This window comes from Equus caballus, chromosome 7, assembly GCF_041296265.1.
Source record: "Equus caballus isolate H_3958 breed thoroughbred chromosome 7, TB-T2T, whole genome shotgun sequence".
NCBI classification, from domain to species: domain Eukaryota; kingdom Metazoa; phylum Chordata; class Mammalia; order Perissodactyla; family Equidae; genus Equus; species Equus caballus.
Window position 1 is genome coordinate 13,899,629 of NC_091690.1, and position 16,084 is coordinate 13,915,712.

General features: G+C 37.1%; 1 long non-coding RNA gene across 4 annotated transcripts in view; it reads left to right on the plus strand.

Annotated features, from left to right (window-relative positions):
• Nucleotides 1-375: 375 nt before the first annotated feature.
• LOC138924963 (uncharacterized) overlaps nucleotides 376-16,084 on the plus strand; it is a 189,401-nt gene continuing 173,692 nt past the window's right edge. For 2 of the 4 annotated variants that reach the window (XR_011440437.1, XR_011440436.1), the window contains exon 1: nucleotides 393-510. This is a non-coding gene — a long non-coding RNA (uncharacterized lncRNA). Of the gene's footprint in view, nucleotides 511-16,084 lie in introns of all 4 variants that reach the window. The other 2 variants (XR_011440433.1, XR_011440435.1) reach the window with 2 other exon arrangements.

The window sequence follows — 16,084 nt, forward strand, 5'->3', positions numbered from 1 at the left end:
TCAGCTTGTCTAGAAAGTTGAATTCAGGTGGTAGAAAGAAAAGAGTGATGGACTCTGGGCTACAGAACCCTTAAAGGAGATCTTAGAAACACATAGACTCATCCTAAATAAAAGAGATGACAGTGAACCATGACTGATGCTGCAAGATAAAGGGAAATGATGTTAGGGCAATAATTATGTTGTGATATTATGCAATATAAATTTGTTTTCCCAAGTCACATGGGAACTTTATCTTTGGAAGAAAGCTCAAGGTAATTTTAGAAGGTTGTATCATGTTGCTTGGGACATTCATGTCCCTGGGAACCTCAGAATGTGACCTTATTTAGAAGTAGAGTCTTTGCGGATATATTTGGTTAAGATGAGGTCATACTGGATTAGGGCGGGCCTAATCAGAGAGAGACAGAGAGAAGAAGCCATGTGAGGATGGAGGCAAGATTGAAGCGAAAGCGAAGTAGCTACAAGCCAAGGAATGTCAAGGATTGTCGAGAGCCACCAAAAGCCAGGTGAAAGGTATGGGACCAATTTTTCCCTCAGTGCGTCTAGAAGGGACCAACCCTTACAATATATTTATTTCAGACTTCTAGCCTCCTGAGCTATGAGAGAATAAATTTCTGCTATTTTAAGCCGCTCAGTTTGCGGTAAGTTGTTACAGAAGTCCTAAAAAACTAATACAGTGATGCAATATTTTAATAAATTGAGAAGCTTAATAATTGGTCACAGAGTAATCTAGGAGATTTGACATTCCATCAATTATGCATGGAATTTTATCACAAACTATAATTCAACTTCCAGATACTGATTTTGGGAGGTGGTGAAGCTTAGAAAAGGTTCTGTCGTGAGCCTGTAGTGTTTAAGTTTTCTTGATGTCTATTTTTAAGTCTATCTCAATCTGATACGCTAAGCACAGATCCACTGACAAGAACTAAAAATGATGGATAAGATATTTAAAATATGATTGATGAGGCAGCAAGACAGTGAGGAATCCTTAGATTCCAGTGAAGTAAACATGGAGTTCCAGAAACTTAAACTAGTTCTGAAGTTGGCTTTCATCCTGGTGACATCTGCCAAACTTGGTAACCTTGACTTCCTGGTTTGATGGCTATGCAGGGTGCAAGGGGCAGGAAACAAATACAGAGCCCACCCAAGATGATGAGTCTAAAATAAGACCCTTCCCGCCCTCCACTCCCTGTATAAAACTGAGAATCCAAAACGACTATCACTACAGGGAAAGGATGAAAAGAGTTATTACCAGAAATGAACATCAAGAAAACTTATCTGTCACCATCTCAGTTTCGAGTGGAAGAAAAAAAAGAATCTCCCCTGAAATTTCTTAGCTATGGGCCTGTTTTCTTATGGCCAATTCACAGTCTAAGTTCATATTACTTGAGGCAGTTCAAAAAATTTCAGGCCAAAGTTTAATTTTAAAGTGACTCCAAATTGAGGCAAAGGAAAAGCTTCTCCAGATGAGTGCACCTTCAACCAGGTCTTGAAGATTTTGAACTGATAAGCTTCACAGGAATGTTAACTTATAGCAAAACAAACCGAAACACACACAAAACCAGTCAGTAGAGGCAGATCTGCATTTACTTCGGATATGGGAATTACCATTTGGGGAATATAATATTTATAGGTTTAACTTCTTTTGATAAATAAAAAGTAGGAATAACATGAGTAAAGTTTAGGAGGCCATAAAATGTGACCAAAAAATGCTTGAAAAGGAATCAAATAGACTTCTAGATATAAAAAAGTAATTGAAATTTAAACATTTAAGGAATAAAGATTAAATGATATACAACTGAAGAAAGAATTAATGAATGAAAAATATGAAAAACGACCCTAAAGCTGCACAAAGCAATAGGTAGAAAATGTAAAAGAGAAGAAGAGAGGTGTGGAGGGCAGAGTAAGAAGTTCTAACACACATCTAATTGGAAGTGCAAAATAAAATAACGGAATGGGTGAGAGGCAAAATTGGAAGCAATTATATCTGAGAATTTGAAAGATTTTAAATAACTTTAAATATAAAGAATTTAAAAATACAAAGAAAAAAAATTCCAAACAGGTTAAATAAAAAGAAATACATCTCTAAACATTTGATAGTGGAACTATGGAACACCAAAGAAAAAGAGATGATCTTACATGCAGTCAGAGAGAAAAGACAGATTACCTGCAAAGGAACAGTCAGTCCAACAGCAGGCTTCTCAACAGCAGGGAGGGAAGGGAGAAGCCAGGGAAATAATATCTTGAAAGAACTGAGAAAAAAGGGCAGCAAATCTAGAATTTTACATCCCATAAACCTACATTTCAGGGACAAATGTATAGTAAAGCCATTTTTAAGAAAAATTGAGGCATTTTATCATCAACAGAGCCCTACCAAAGGAATTATTTCAAATATAAGCAAAAAATCCCAGATGGAAGATGGGATCTTAAATGAAAGGTGACCTGATATAAAGAAAAATTTAAGATGTTTCTACGTCTAAACAAACACTATATATAAAACAACAATGATGTCTCATGGGCTTAAAACAAGACAATTAGAATTCATGGAAATATTAACGTATATTTTGGAAGGGATGTGACTGAAGTTAACATTGATTAACTTTAGATTTATCAACTATGCCTCATGAAATTTCTGGGACAACCACTAAAAGAGTAGAAAATCACTTACATAAATTCCACACTAGTTGGGGACAAAGGGAATGAGTCAAATGAATTTAATTAATAGAATAGAAATCTAAGAGGAGAAAAGGAAGTAGCAAAACCAGTGCAAATAGCATAAGATAAGGTGGTGGGAATAATTTTAAGATTATTACAAATCACAAAAAGTGAAAAAGAACTAAAATCTAATTAAAAGACAAAGATACTAAATGCAATATAGTATTCTGAAACAGGAAAAGGATATTAGTAGAAAAACTAGTGAAATGCAAATACAGGCTGTAAATTTAGTTAATAGTACTCTATTAACATTGATTTCTTAGTTCTGAGAAATGTACAATATTTATGTAACATGTTAACATGAAGGGAAGTAGGGTAAAGCATATATGGAAACTTATGTTGGCAACTTTTCTGTAAATCTAAAATTACTTCAAAAGTTTATTAAAAAGTCAAAGACAGTCCTAGTGGATGTTTAAAAAAAAATCTAGCTATCTCTGTTTATAAGAGACACAGCTAAAATTAAAAGACTCAGAATGGTTGAAAGTAAGAGAATGGAAAATTATGTCAAGCAAATTCCAAGAAAAATAAATATGGCGTTACCTTTATAACATCAAACAAAATAGACTTGAAAGGAAAAGCCTTACTAGAAATAAAGATGGTCACTTCATATTGATAAAATAATCAATTCTCAAGATTGATAAACAATTTAAAACTGTAAGTATGTAATAACATAGGCTTAAAATATATAAACCCAAAATTGACAGAACTGTAGGGGGAAAATGACACATCTACCATCATAGTGAGAAGTTTTAATATTTCTCTCAGTAATTGATAGCTCAAACAGACAAATTTATTGGAACAAACATAAAAAAATTTGGTCAATTCAATAACAAGCTGGATCTAATGATATGCTGTATATAGAACATTGTGTTCAGCAATTGGAGAATACGTATGAATATTTTAGAAATTTTGAAATATTTGGGGTTGCTCTAGTTGCCGATCAGTGATTTTCACCTTAATTGCATTATGGTTAAAAAAGAATTAATCCTTTGAAATTCAATGAGTTCCTTTATGGCTTAGCACAAAGTCAATTTTCATAATTGTTCTGTGTAAGCTCAAAAAGAATGTCTGTATAGGATATTTTACCCAGCTTTGAGAGAAATTTATACTTAGAAACATTTATATTAGAAACAAAGGATGAATGTTAGTGTGCTTACATCCATTTTAAGGGCTTAGATAAAGAATAGTAGAATACAAATTTAGGCTTTTTTCCACACTAATGTCAGTGACCAGAGAGTCACCATAATTCTTTGGTGAAATATCGTAAGGGAAAATAATCTGAAAATACAATTGGTAATATGACCGCCTCCAAAAAATGTCCCCGTACACGATGCTTTAGACAGCACTGCTTATTCACTCAGGAGGCTGTGGGATCCTAAGAGGTGGGGTGGGGATGAATGTAGTCTAGAGGTTGGGGAAAAAACCTCTCTAGAGGAGTGGGATTTAGATGGAGCAAGCCAGGGTGAATGGGAGTAATCCTGGCAAAGAGAAACCCATACTACACCACTCTGAAGGAGACAATCCCCAGGCTGAGAGGTTCATTTCCCTCTTTCTGGCTTCAGGAAAGTTGGGGCACAGCTTCCAGTGAGCCTTGTACATGAGGGACCTGGGAGAGCTGTCCCGTACTAAACTCTCTTCCTCAGGAACAAGGCCCTTTTTGCCTTTCACTGCTGTGTTTGTCTCATTAATTCAATATTAGGGAGAAGAGGGTGAAAATGAATTGATCAATCAGGACTTTGTTTCTTAGCAGCTGATTATAATCATCCAGATACATGTGCCTGATTGAAATTGTTCATGATTGAAGACTAGATAGCTGAAGACTGCTAGTGCCATGGAAATTTAATCAAATGTTGGATGCAATGAAAAATGTACTAGACTGAGAGGCAGGGGATCTCAGTTCTTATCTCCAGTTCTTCGGTAACCAGTGGTGCAGTTTAGGGCATTTCTTGTCATTTTCGTGTCTCAGTTTACTCACCCAAAAATAAAGGGATGGATCGCATAATTTATTAGAGCACTGTGAGCTAACTAACATCTCCGTTTATCTTCACTAGAGGATAGCAAGACCTCTCCGTGCTTTGAGTATTTGGCAGTTGGGCAAGTGGATGCCAGCTGACATCATGATAATAGCAGTAAACGAGCTAACATTCATTGACTCTTCTGAGGGCCAGACACTTCACATGCCTCACCTCATTTACCACTTAACAACCCTAAGAGGTAGATGCCATTCTTGTCCTCATTTTAGTCAGGAACCCGAAGCAAAAGGACTTTAAGTCTCATTGCAGCAATGACACCAAGGTCACATGGCCCAAGATCATATGGCTCATAAGGAGTGGAGCTAGAGGTGGACCAACCACACATGATGTTGAAACCGGAAACAGCCATTGATGATTAAGTAGCTAGTAACTAAAGTTCCTTTTTACTTTTTGCAATTACTGAGTATACCTTCTAGTTGTTCCCCCGCCCACTGTTAACTGCTGTTTCGGCAATGTGCTATACACTCCTGCTAGGTTCCTATAGATAACATCTCCCCTGGAGCCTCCGTCACCATGGTAATAAGTTTGAGCTGTTTTTCAGGAATTAGAACCCCTTGTCCACTTCAGGCCAGCTGAGACCACCAACCCATCAACTGGGCCCATGCAGATGTCCCATAAGTGACCCCTCGCTGTCAAGAGGCTAGAAACTCCACCCTCAGATCATGCTAACGCTGTTATTTTGTGAACATGCGTCCTGCGAAGAGGCTTGAAGTCTCACTATGCTTTCACAGATCATCTCTCTTCTCCTCCAAGCATCTATCTCTACATTTCAGACCACCTTGCCTCATTACCCATAAATATCCCTGAGTCCTCATTTTTGGGGAGGCAGATTTGAGACTCATTCTCCCATTTCCTCACTTGGCTGCCTTGTGATTAAACTCTCTCTGCTGCAATCTCATCATTTCAGTGTTTGGCTTTCTGGGCGATGGGCAAAAACAAACCTGGTTTGGTAACACTGACTGCATATGCCAACCACAAAGAGGGCTTTGCTGGGGAGGAAGGGGTGGTGGGGAGTGGGAGAGCCCATAACCAAGTAGGGTATTATCCATACAGAGTACAATGTGAATAGCGCACTCTGGGGCTGTCTAACATGACAGTCTGGTAAAGTAAGAGAGCCAGCATTCTCCCCACCCTCCAGAATATCCTTATCCTTTTTGTCTCATTGCTGGGATGAGACTCAACCTACTCTAAATTTTTTTGAGGCGGAACTAGGAGGTGGGAAGTGGAAATCAACATTCACAAGGAAATTTTTAATATACTTGATACAGAAGAGAAAGTATTCAAATTTAAAGTTATGTGTTCCAGAAAGGATTTTTGTATTAGTGCAAAAGACACACACAATCCCGACTGTTTCAGATACACAGGTAGAAAGAATCCCTGATCCTTTCTTCTTTTTTTGCATACAGGGTATCTGAAAGAAATGTACAAACTCTAAGCTCTGTTTGGCTTCTTTCCCCAAGAACACATTGGTGTCATTTGCAAGTGAACTCTTAAAAGACCACAGACCCCTCCCCCTCTGTGGTTTAGAGAGCTTGCTATGGGCATAGATCTTAGAAAGTCTAAATTAGCATACAAATGGCATTTCGTTGAAGGAGAAGTGATTGATAATAGAATGCCTGAAGTGTTGAGATGATTGTATCCTTGTGGAGAGGAGTATTTATGACTTGCTTGTGCACTAAAATAGGAAGAGCTCCTTACCTAGAATCTTTGAGGCCCATGGGAAATCAATGGCCTTTGCCCAGCTAATGCTGGTTCAATTGGAGTCAATTTTCTTAAGGTTCAGCTGATCATATTATCATGCCTACTACATCATGATCATATTGAAGCAACAGCCTTAGGCAGTTACCTTTGTAAGAGGAAAAAAAATATGATTTACATAATTAGACTTTCAGAAGAATAATGTCAGTCAAAAAAGAAGGATCAATTATGTCAGACTTCTTCATTCTTCATTCATTCATGTATTGTTTATTTATTCACTCATTGATAGTTCTACTAGTGTAACGACCAAAGGGGGTCTTCTACTCACTGCAGACAAGCCAACAGTCAGGAGGCAAGTCGGTAAGAGAGAAATGGTCTTTGTATTACAGCTTGCCAGCAAGGTGGAAGATGGTGAATTCAGGTCCTAAAGAATCATCTTAAAACTACAAACTTTTTAAGGAGTTTTATAGGGCAAATGGGCTGAAAAAGAGGTGTCTTAGGTTGTTGGCCATCTGGAGTTGTAGTCCTTGAGACTACAGAGCATCCCTTTCTCTCTTCACTGGTGACAGACAATAGCAGAGGTTTTTTCCTGAAGGTCGTTAGATCCCTGGGAAAGCTGAAAGAATAGAGTTATTGCCTTATCAGAATAGGGAGGTCTATGTATAGGACAAGGCTACAAAAATAGCAGAGCAAGCAGATGTGTACCTCTCTAAGCTACGTGCAAACTACAGCATTGTTAATAAGGAAAAGGGGGTGTCTTGTTATAGTCCCAATATAGTTCCCCTCTATAAGATGGCTTCCCTTGTGCTAACCTGTGTTAACCATTGGCTGTATTTATCTCAGCTATTTAGGCGGCACTAACACTACTAGAGGGTGGTGATTAAAAGTACTAGGTTTAGAATGAGATAGAGCTGGACTTAAATCCCAGCCTGCAATTTTCTGTGGGACTTTGAGCAAATTAATCTCTTGAGCCTCAGTCTCCTTATCTGCAAATGAGATCAATAATAGTACCTTCCTCATAGAGTCATTATGAGGATAAAATGAGATGATATATAGTAAAAACTCAATAAATGTAAGCTATTAATATTAAAATAATATCTTTACATGTCCCAGAGAAACAAGATCAGTGAATACTATAGAAGTTCAAAAATAAAATGAATATATTTTATTTTCATCAAGGCTCATTTCCTACTAGTTAAGATTCTGACTAGCTTAGGACTTTGAAGTTTAAAAATAAGGACAAATTTATAAATATATATATTTATTTTTATTTTGTATATATACGTAATTTACTTTTCACCACTAACGAAGTATTTTCCATGCTTGCATAGAAGAATACTGAGTAATACACTTGCTTCTGTAGTAGAGGGAACGAATCCTTCTTAGTTGCTCTCCCTATTGATAATTCTTCTTGCAAACCTAAAACTTTCTTCATTTCTGACCTGGGCATGGTGTGTAAAGAGGTCAGGTGACAGCTTGTGTCCGACCTCATTTTATTTTTTATTCGTGCTGAAAAGATGTCCAAAAAGTGGCATCTTCCAAGGTTGTAGAGAGGTGGGAAGAGGGACTGGAGGAAACTCATTACATCAGATGAAGTTTCCCATGTTGGTTTCTATTTTGAGTGGTGATTTATCAGTTTGCATTGAATCCTGCCTTGAACTTAAACAGACCACTTGCACCAGTAAGAACAAGAAGAACCAGCTGAGATTTATTGAGCTCTTGTGTTCTGTGCATGATACCAATATCTCTACAGGCATTTCCTTATTTAAATGTCATATTAGGGATACCAGGTAAGTACTATATTACCCTTATACACTGGGTGAGAAAACAGACTTCGTGAAGTTAATGATTTGTTTAATCACACCATACCACATTGTGACTGTGAGTAACAATCACAGAAATTGTTAAATTGCTCATTTACCTATTCAAATTGACTGAGTGCCTGAACATGTGAGGTGTTTTGTGGGATATTAAGATGTGAGGGGCGGGATCTTTGTCCCCTGGGAGCTTGTCTAATGGCAGGAGGTGAGGCACACACAGAGGACAGCATAAGCCCTGTAGGACAGACAGATGCTGTGAAAAGAAACATTGTTCTTTGGTATTCATCTCTCTGTCCATAATTGTAAGGCCCTAAACGAGCCATTGTCTCTCATACACACATGCCTACACATGCCTTTATAGGTGTCACTTCATCCACTTAGACTGTGTCTCTCCCTAGTCCTCCCCTACTTCCTCCTTTCACTGACTCCTACACGTGCTCTGAGACTCAGCTCAGAGGTTATGTCCTCTAGGTAATCATTCTTTCATCTGAGTTGGTGCTCCCCATCTGCATTCTCATTGCAGTGTAGGAAATTCTACTAAGTAAAAATGCTTGTGGTTCATCTAGGGTGACACAAGTACCAAAAGTATTTGGAAGTTAGAAAATCTGCTACATAGGTTTTTGAGTGACTTTGAGGTATAATCGAAAAAGCACACAATTGGAAGAAAGGAGAGTTTTGTAATCTTGAACTAACCATTTAACTTCTTTGAACTTTATAAAATGGGCACAATAATGGTAACCTTATCTATAGCTATTTCATAAAACAGCTGTGATTTTTCAAATGAGACAATAAGTAAGTTTAACTTGCTTTTTTTTTTTGAGGAAGATTAGCCCTGAGCTAACATCTGTGCCCACCTTCCTCTATTTCATATGTGGGATGCCTGCCACAGCATGGCTCAGTAAGCGGTGCATATGTCTGAACCTGGGATTTGAAACAGTGCCTGGGCCACTGAAGTGGAGTGGGTGAACTTAGCCACTCTGTCACCCATTCAGTGCCTTAACTTTTTTTTCTTAACTTTAAAGAGTTATCCACTATTAGCATGGCTATACTATTTCCGTATCTTGATTTAGGAAGATCGAATCAGAATTACAAAGTAGGTATTAGCCCCAAATGAACAAACAGAACACTCTACCCAACTCCTCTCTACCTATTTGGTCTTGCCAATTATTTCACAATAGCTCTGTGCAGTCTTGTTTCAAATATCTCAGATGATAATTTCTCAATCACTTGTGTGTAGGTCATCTGATAAGGATCTTAACTTTTGGACACCACTTTTGTTCATATTTTTGTTTTATTAATAAATCCAATGAAGTTGACAATGCCCTCCCCTTTTTCTTTTATATGTTTGTGAAAAAGAGTACACAGGAGATAGAAAATTTTGGAACCACAGGATGATGTTCCAAAATAAATCACCACCTCTTGGCTCTCTTGGCATATTCAGGCTGATTCAGGGACCTGCGTAAACAGATACACATGGGGAAACATTGCCTGTTCTCTGTCACTTAACAACACTGTTACTGACTCAGCTGGCACCCAACTCTTTTCTTGTTTGTCTGTTGAATCTGTTTGTTTTGTGGTAAGATTTCCTAAAGGGAATGAAATAGAAAATAGTGAAGTAAGATTCCTAAGGGACAGTTATATTAATTTCAATAATACTTTCACATTTCATATCATAGGTAAGTATTGATGGAGAAACAAAAGATTTTGTCTTTTTATATAAAAGCGCCATCTGCATGGTTCACCTGAGACGGATTGTTAAACCAGAGGTGCTCATTGAGTAAACTCTCAATTGGTGGAAGTGGCCACTCTAGTGACCGATATTTGAAAATTTGGAGATCTTTGGAGAATTCAGCCAATATTCTTTCCTTGGCTATCACTGTTTGGATAATAATGCATTACATGGATTTTAATATGTGTTTTGAAAATCTTGCCTTGGAAGATTTCAAGGGGTGAGTAAGTTTGCCTACAAAGTTCTGTGATTATCAAAGAGAAAGGCAGTCCTGCCACGCACACATCTAAAGTCAGTCTCACATTTTGTATAAGAGAACATGACCAAATTCTTTCATGGCACAGAATAGAAATGTACAAGAAAAAGATAAAAGTGTGGCTGCAGGAACCCTCTTTCTCCTGGGAAACTACAGTGGTTCTCTCACATTTATAAGAAAACCTTAGGATAACATACGCAGGATGGAATTGATATCAATTCTTATGGTCTAACAAAGGGAGGGGAGAAAAATCTCACAGGGCTCGAAAGAATTATCCTAGTAACTTATTGTGGAATTGAATTTGAGATAAGGTGGGTATGTCTTAGATCCCATGCACAGGTATTACTTTTTCTGCTGAACTACTAAAATAATCTTTTTATAAGTTAGTCTTGAAACAGAGTCCACAAAGAGCATTAGAGTTAAGCTTCTATGTATAAAGAAAGGACTGTGTGCAAAAGACACTGTAATGACTTTAAAGAAAAAACACAAAAATATTATTTTATCTTCCTTGTCCTTTGCCAGGCAAGGTCTATTTCTCAATCTTGTCTGCCTACACCCAGTTAAACTACTTGCATGAAGTGCTGATGAGATCCTGGAAGAAATAAACAGTGCAATTTTATATTTAGTGCTAAAAATTGTTAATTTTAAATTCTCTCCTAATCATATTAGACAATGACCTTGGGTAAATTGCTCACTCCATCTTGCATGTCATTTTTTGTAACACACAATGTTGAGCCAAGATGTCAAATGTGCACAACTTATACTCCTTGCCTGACAAGGTTTCCTTCTCTGCTGAGCCCACATGGAAACTCTTACTTCTCAACAAAATCAACTAGAATCGGCACAGGAGTCAAGATCTACTTGCTATTCCGGATATAGAGGGAAGAAAATTTGCTTTGAAGACGTACAGACTTGAGTTTGAATTTCTATAGTTTACCAGCTGTATAACCATAGGCAAGTTAACTAACTTCTTTAAGTATCAGTTTCTGATTTATAAAATGATAATTCTTGCTTTGCAGAATCATTGCAAGAATATGAGAAAATGTACATAAAATGTCACCAGTAGAAGTTACTCAAAAATAACAGCCATTATTATTCCTGTCTATGGATATAATTTAGTTTAACAACTATTCATTGGATTTTCACCCTGTACAAGACATGGGGCTAGGCACTGAACCTAGTAACGTTAAGATAAAACATGATCCCCTATCCACGACCTAGGAAAGAAAAAGTTTCATGAAAAACACTTTCTCTTATCACGTGATATGGTAAATTTTGTGTGTCAACTTGGCTAGCTACCCAAATCTTTGGCCAAATATTCTTCTGGATATTTCTGTGAAGGTGTTTTTTGAATGAGATTAATATTTAAATTGGCGACTGAGTAAAGCAGGTTATCCTCTATAATGTGGTAGGCCCCATCTAAAAGGTTGAAGCCCTTAAGGGCAAAATAACTTTCTTTTGCTAAGGAAGAGGAAAATTTGCCAGCAGAATGGGTTTGGACTTGAGCTGCAACTCCGACTTCTGGGTCTCCCAGCCAGTGGCCTACCCTGAGGATTTTGAACTTGTCGGCCTCTATAGTTGCGTGAGCCAATTTAAACTAAATCTGTCTCTCTCAGTATAGATACAGATATAGCTATAGATAGATAAAGACAGATATAGATTTGAATACATATATAGAGACATCTATATGTATATATTTTTTTTTTTGAGGAAGATTAGCCCTGAGCTAACTGCTGCCAATCCTCCTCTTTTCACTGAAGAAGACTGGCCCTGAGCTAACATCCATGCCCATCTTCCTCTACTTTATATGTGGGACACCTACCACAGCATGGCGTGCCAAGCAGTGCCATGTCCGCACCCAGGATCCCAACTGGTGAAACCCGGGCTGCTGAAGTGGAACATGTGAACTTAACCGCTGTGCCATTGGGCTGGCCCCATAGAGACATCTATAAATATACACACACACATGTGTACACCCTATTGGTTCTGTTTCTCTGTATGTCCCTAACACGTGTATTTTGATATTTCTTTTCTAATATCTATTAGAATTTTCTTAATTTTGAAAAAAATGCTGATTGAGATGCACTAAATTGGTTTCATGGCCCACTAATGGGTTGTGAAGGCAGTGTGAAAAACACTTTGAAAAATGATGCCCTTCTATTTAAATATTGTACTTAACATCCCCCCTCCTCCAAATTCTGTTGCATTCTCTTCTTAATGACATAAAATATACATCATTGATACACTACCTTTGGATAAAATCACTCTAGAAAAGTATTTTTTTTTGCAGCAATATGCAACTTATCCTCAGAAATTTTCATGTATTTTTTCCAATTGTAATAATTATCAAAGATAAAATGTTCAAGGATTTATTTGTCCCTTCTTAGTATGGACACACAAAATATTTTAAAAAATCGCTCTTGCTTTATCAGTTGCTCACTCTGATTTCATAAAGATGCATTTCATATCAAACGGAATTTTCTTTTTTTTTGGTTATTTCTAAAAATGAAACTTTGGAACTTCTTCAACCTTCACAGGTACTTGTTTATAGAAATGTACATTTTCAAAAGTAAAATGAGTACTCCAATGGCCAAAGCTGGAACAATTTTAGCAATAAACTAAATAAAGTATATTGGACTATAATTTAAGGTACAAAGTAAATATCCATGAGTCCATACTGACATCAATAAATGATTGAATGAATACAGAAATGGAAGAGAAGAGATTACTCTTCCTTACAGAAGAATTCCAGATAAATTTATGTAGGTATCCCTCACCTCAAGAGGTGGAACTTAGCTCCTCTTCACCTTCCCTCATCCCCCTACTCCAGCCCTGTTGAGTGTGGGCTGTGCTTAATGACTTGTTTCCAAAGAGTAGAATATAGAGAGGGTTGGGTATTGGGATAACTTTATAGTAGAGAGAGCTGGCAAACACTACCTCATCCAGGTGATCAAGGTTCTTGTCATCAGTGCTAAGTCAAGTTGATAGCATGTTCTCTTGACATGATATGATGAGAATGGTACCTTACTTCTATGGTCTTCCTCCCCCAAACTCATGACTCCAGTATAAACACGAGAAAGACGTTGAACAAACCCAAACTGAGTTTCTGCAAAAACTTTGATCAGTGCTTCTCCAAATTGTCTGATCATCAATGACAAAGAAAGTCTGACAAACTGTCACAGACTAGAGGAGACTAGGAAGACACAGTGACTAAATCTAACGTGGTGCCCTGGATAAGATCCCATAACAAAAAAAGGACATTGAGGAAAAAAATTGATGAAATCTGAATAAACTGTTGATTTCAGTTAATAGTAATGTGCCAATGTTGGTTTCTTAGTTGTACCAACTGGACCTTGGTGATGTAGGACAGTAACAATAGGGGAAACTGGGCAAAAGTTATATAGAAATCCTTGTACTGACTTTGCAACTTTTCCGTAAATCTAAAACTATGCTAAAATAAAATATAGTTAAATGAGCCACAGAGAAATATACTTAATGGAAATAAAATAATGTAATTTGAAAGTGCTCAGAAAGTAATGGCCGACTATAACTCAATTGGTCTTGTTCTCCTTGTGCTTTGAGGTCTAGGGGAGCAATCCTTTGAGGTGCAAATTGCTCTTAAACACTGTGGATTATACCTTAAAGACAACTGCACATCAGATTTTACACAACAGAAATATTTTATTGAGTAAAGTTTCTTATTCCATTAATGACGTCAGTATTTTAACGAAACAGTTCAACCAAATCATTTCATTGATGATATTTTTTGGGATCTTCTTTGAGAGAAAAGAAAAATGAACAAGCAATGATGATGTGTTATTCCAAAAGAGTACCTGTGATTTTTTGACTGAAAATAACAGATGCTAATTTTCACCTTATTTTGTATTTCATTTGAATATTACTCACCTGTTTTAAATTTGTGCTGAATTCCTATTGCATTTTTCTAGGAGGATAAAAAGAAAGAATTAGCTGTGGGATAGGAGAATATTGGCACTTTCTTACCTAATACCTAGACTTTCTATTTATTGGCATCTGAAGAGCCATCCAGACGGTTTGATAGGGATTACCAAGTTTTATATCTTTGAATTAGCCACATTCAATATTAAATGTTCTTTCTTTCCTGAGGCATTGAATCTAGACACTTATAATAGCAAAATCTTTGTATACTTATTGCAGACATGAATTGCCTTAGATGTTTTTCCCTCAAAGTTTCTTTTTCAATATTCTTACCAACTGCATTAGTCCAAGTAAGCTAATTACTGTAAGGTAACATAACTCCAAGCTTCCATGGCTAAATATAATAATGGTTTATATCTCATTTAGGTCACAGCCAGTGAAGATCACTAGAGGTGGTAGGTTTGCTCCATGTAGTCATTCAAAGACTTAGGCTTCTTCTACTTAGTGGTTCTGCCCACATTGTGCATTAGGCAAAAGCAACTCACGTGGCTTCACCTAATTATAGGGTGGTCTGGTAAATGTAGGATAGTTGGATGACCAGGAGAAAAAAAATGGGTTTCTTTTAGAAAAGAATTGCAATGCAGATGGCAGGCTTGGCCAGCCTTGTATTTGGGTTAGGAGACAAAGCCCTATCTTCAGCTGAGTGAGGTAAACACGAGGCCACATGGGGTTCTAGACTTATGGTACTAATATGAAAGGATTAGGTTACTGGGCTTGCTTCGGTCTCTTACTTTTTTCATAGGAAGCTGGAGGAGCCTATATAATTTTTCTAACCAATCATATCTTGAACACTACTCATTTCTCCAGTGAAAAATTAATTTTAGCATCCCTTATATTAATTAACATAGTTACTCTGGTATTTGATTAGATGATGTTAAAAGTTCTTGCAGTAGCTTCTTCTGGCATGTGGAATGTTTTTCAAATGCTGACTAACCAAGCCTGGAGTGTGGACTTCGGATTAGTTCACTTTAGATATTAACTAATCATTCCTTGGTGAGGATTAAAGTTAATTTAAAGGGACAAATCATATATATCACATAATTTATGCTAAAAATATCTGAAAGTACATTACAGACAATATAATGTGTTCTTAATGATTTTTATTATGTAATGTAGAACTTTTCATTTTTTGACATTTCTATAACTTCTGAGGCTTTCTAGTTATAATTGATAATGGTTCTCTTTAACTTCATGCTGCATCAGTGCCTTTGGTAGGTGAGATCCTGAGAGGTTAGAGAATGTACTGGGGTATGACACTGGAGAATAAGGACAGCTAAAGCCAATACGGATTATTATGGTATAAATCGAAAATCTGAGATTTTGTTGATGGAATTCACAAATACAGAATATTTTCAGTAAAAGAGCTAAGATGTGTCTATGCAAGGGGCTGAGAAGATTATGTCTTTTTGTTTCCTTCTCTTCAGCGATTGTCAAAGATTTCTTTACAAAGGGTTTTTGCACGCTTCAGGTGTTTAGCCTTTCCTTATGACTGGCCCCTTGCCTGAATTTAGGGTATGACTGCGACTGTCTTACATCTTTCTTCTGGTGAGTCAATCTGTTATGGATCGAGCTAGGAGTAGCATTCAAATCTTGCCTTTCCAGGCAAAGGGTCTGAACCTATATTTTTAGCTGAAATTTCCCAATACAACCTAGAAAGTCTATTTGTCCAGGCCTCCATTACACAGAGTCTAGTGGTGTGTTGGTAAATGTTTGACAACCAGCTTTCTGGGAAAAAAAAAATTTTAAAGCCTTGATTTGTAATCTTTCCAGACAGATTTCCATGGTGTAAGTATTTCCTCCAAGGCCTACTTCATGCTGCCAACATATTGTTGTGGAACATGGACTTGGGAAGACGTGCACATTCAACTCTCACAATTAG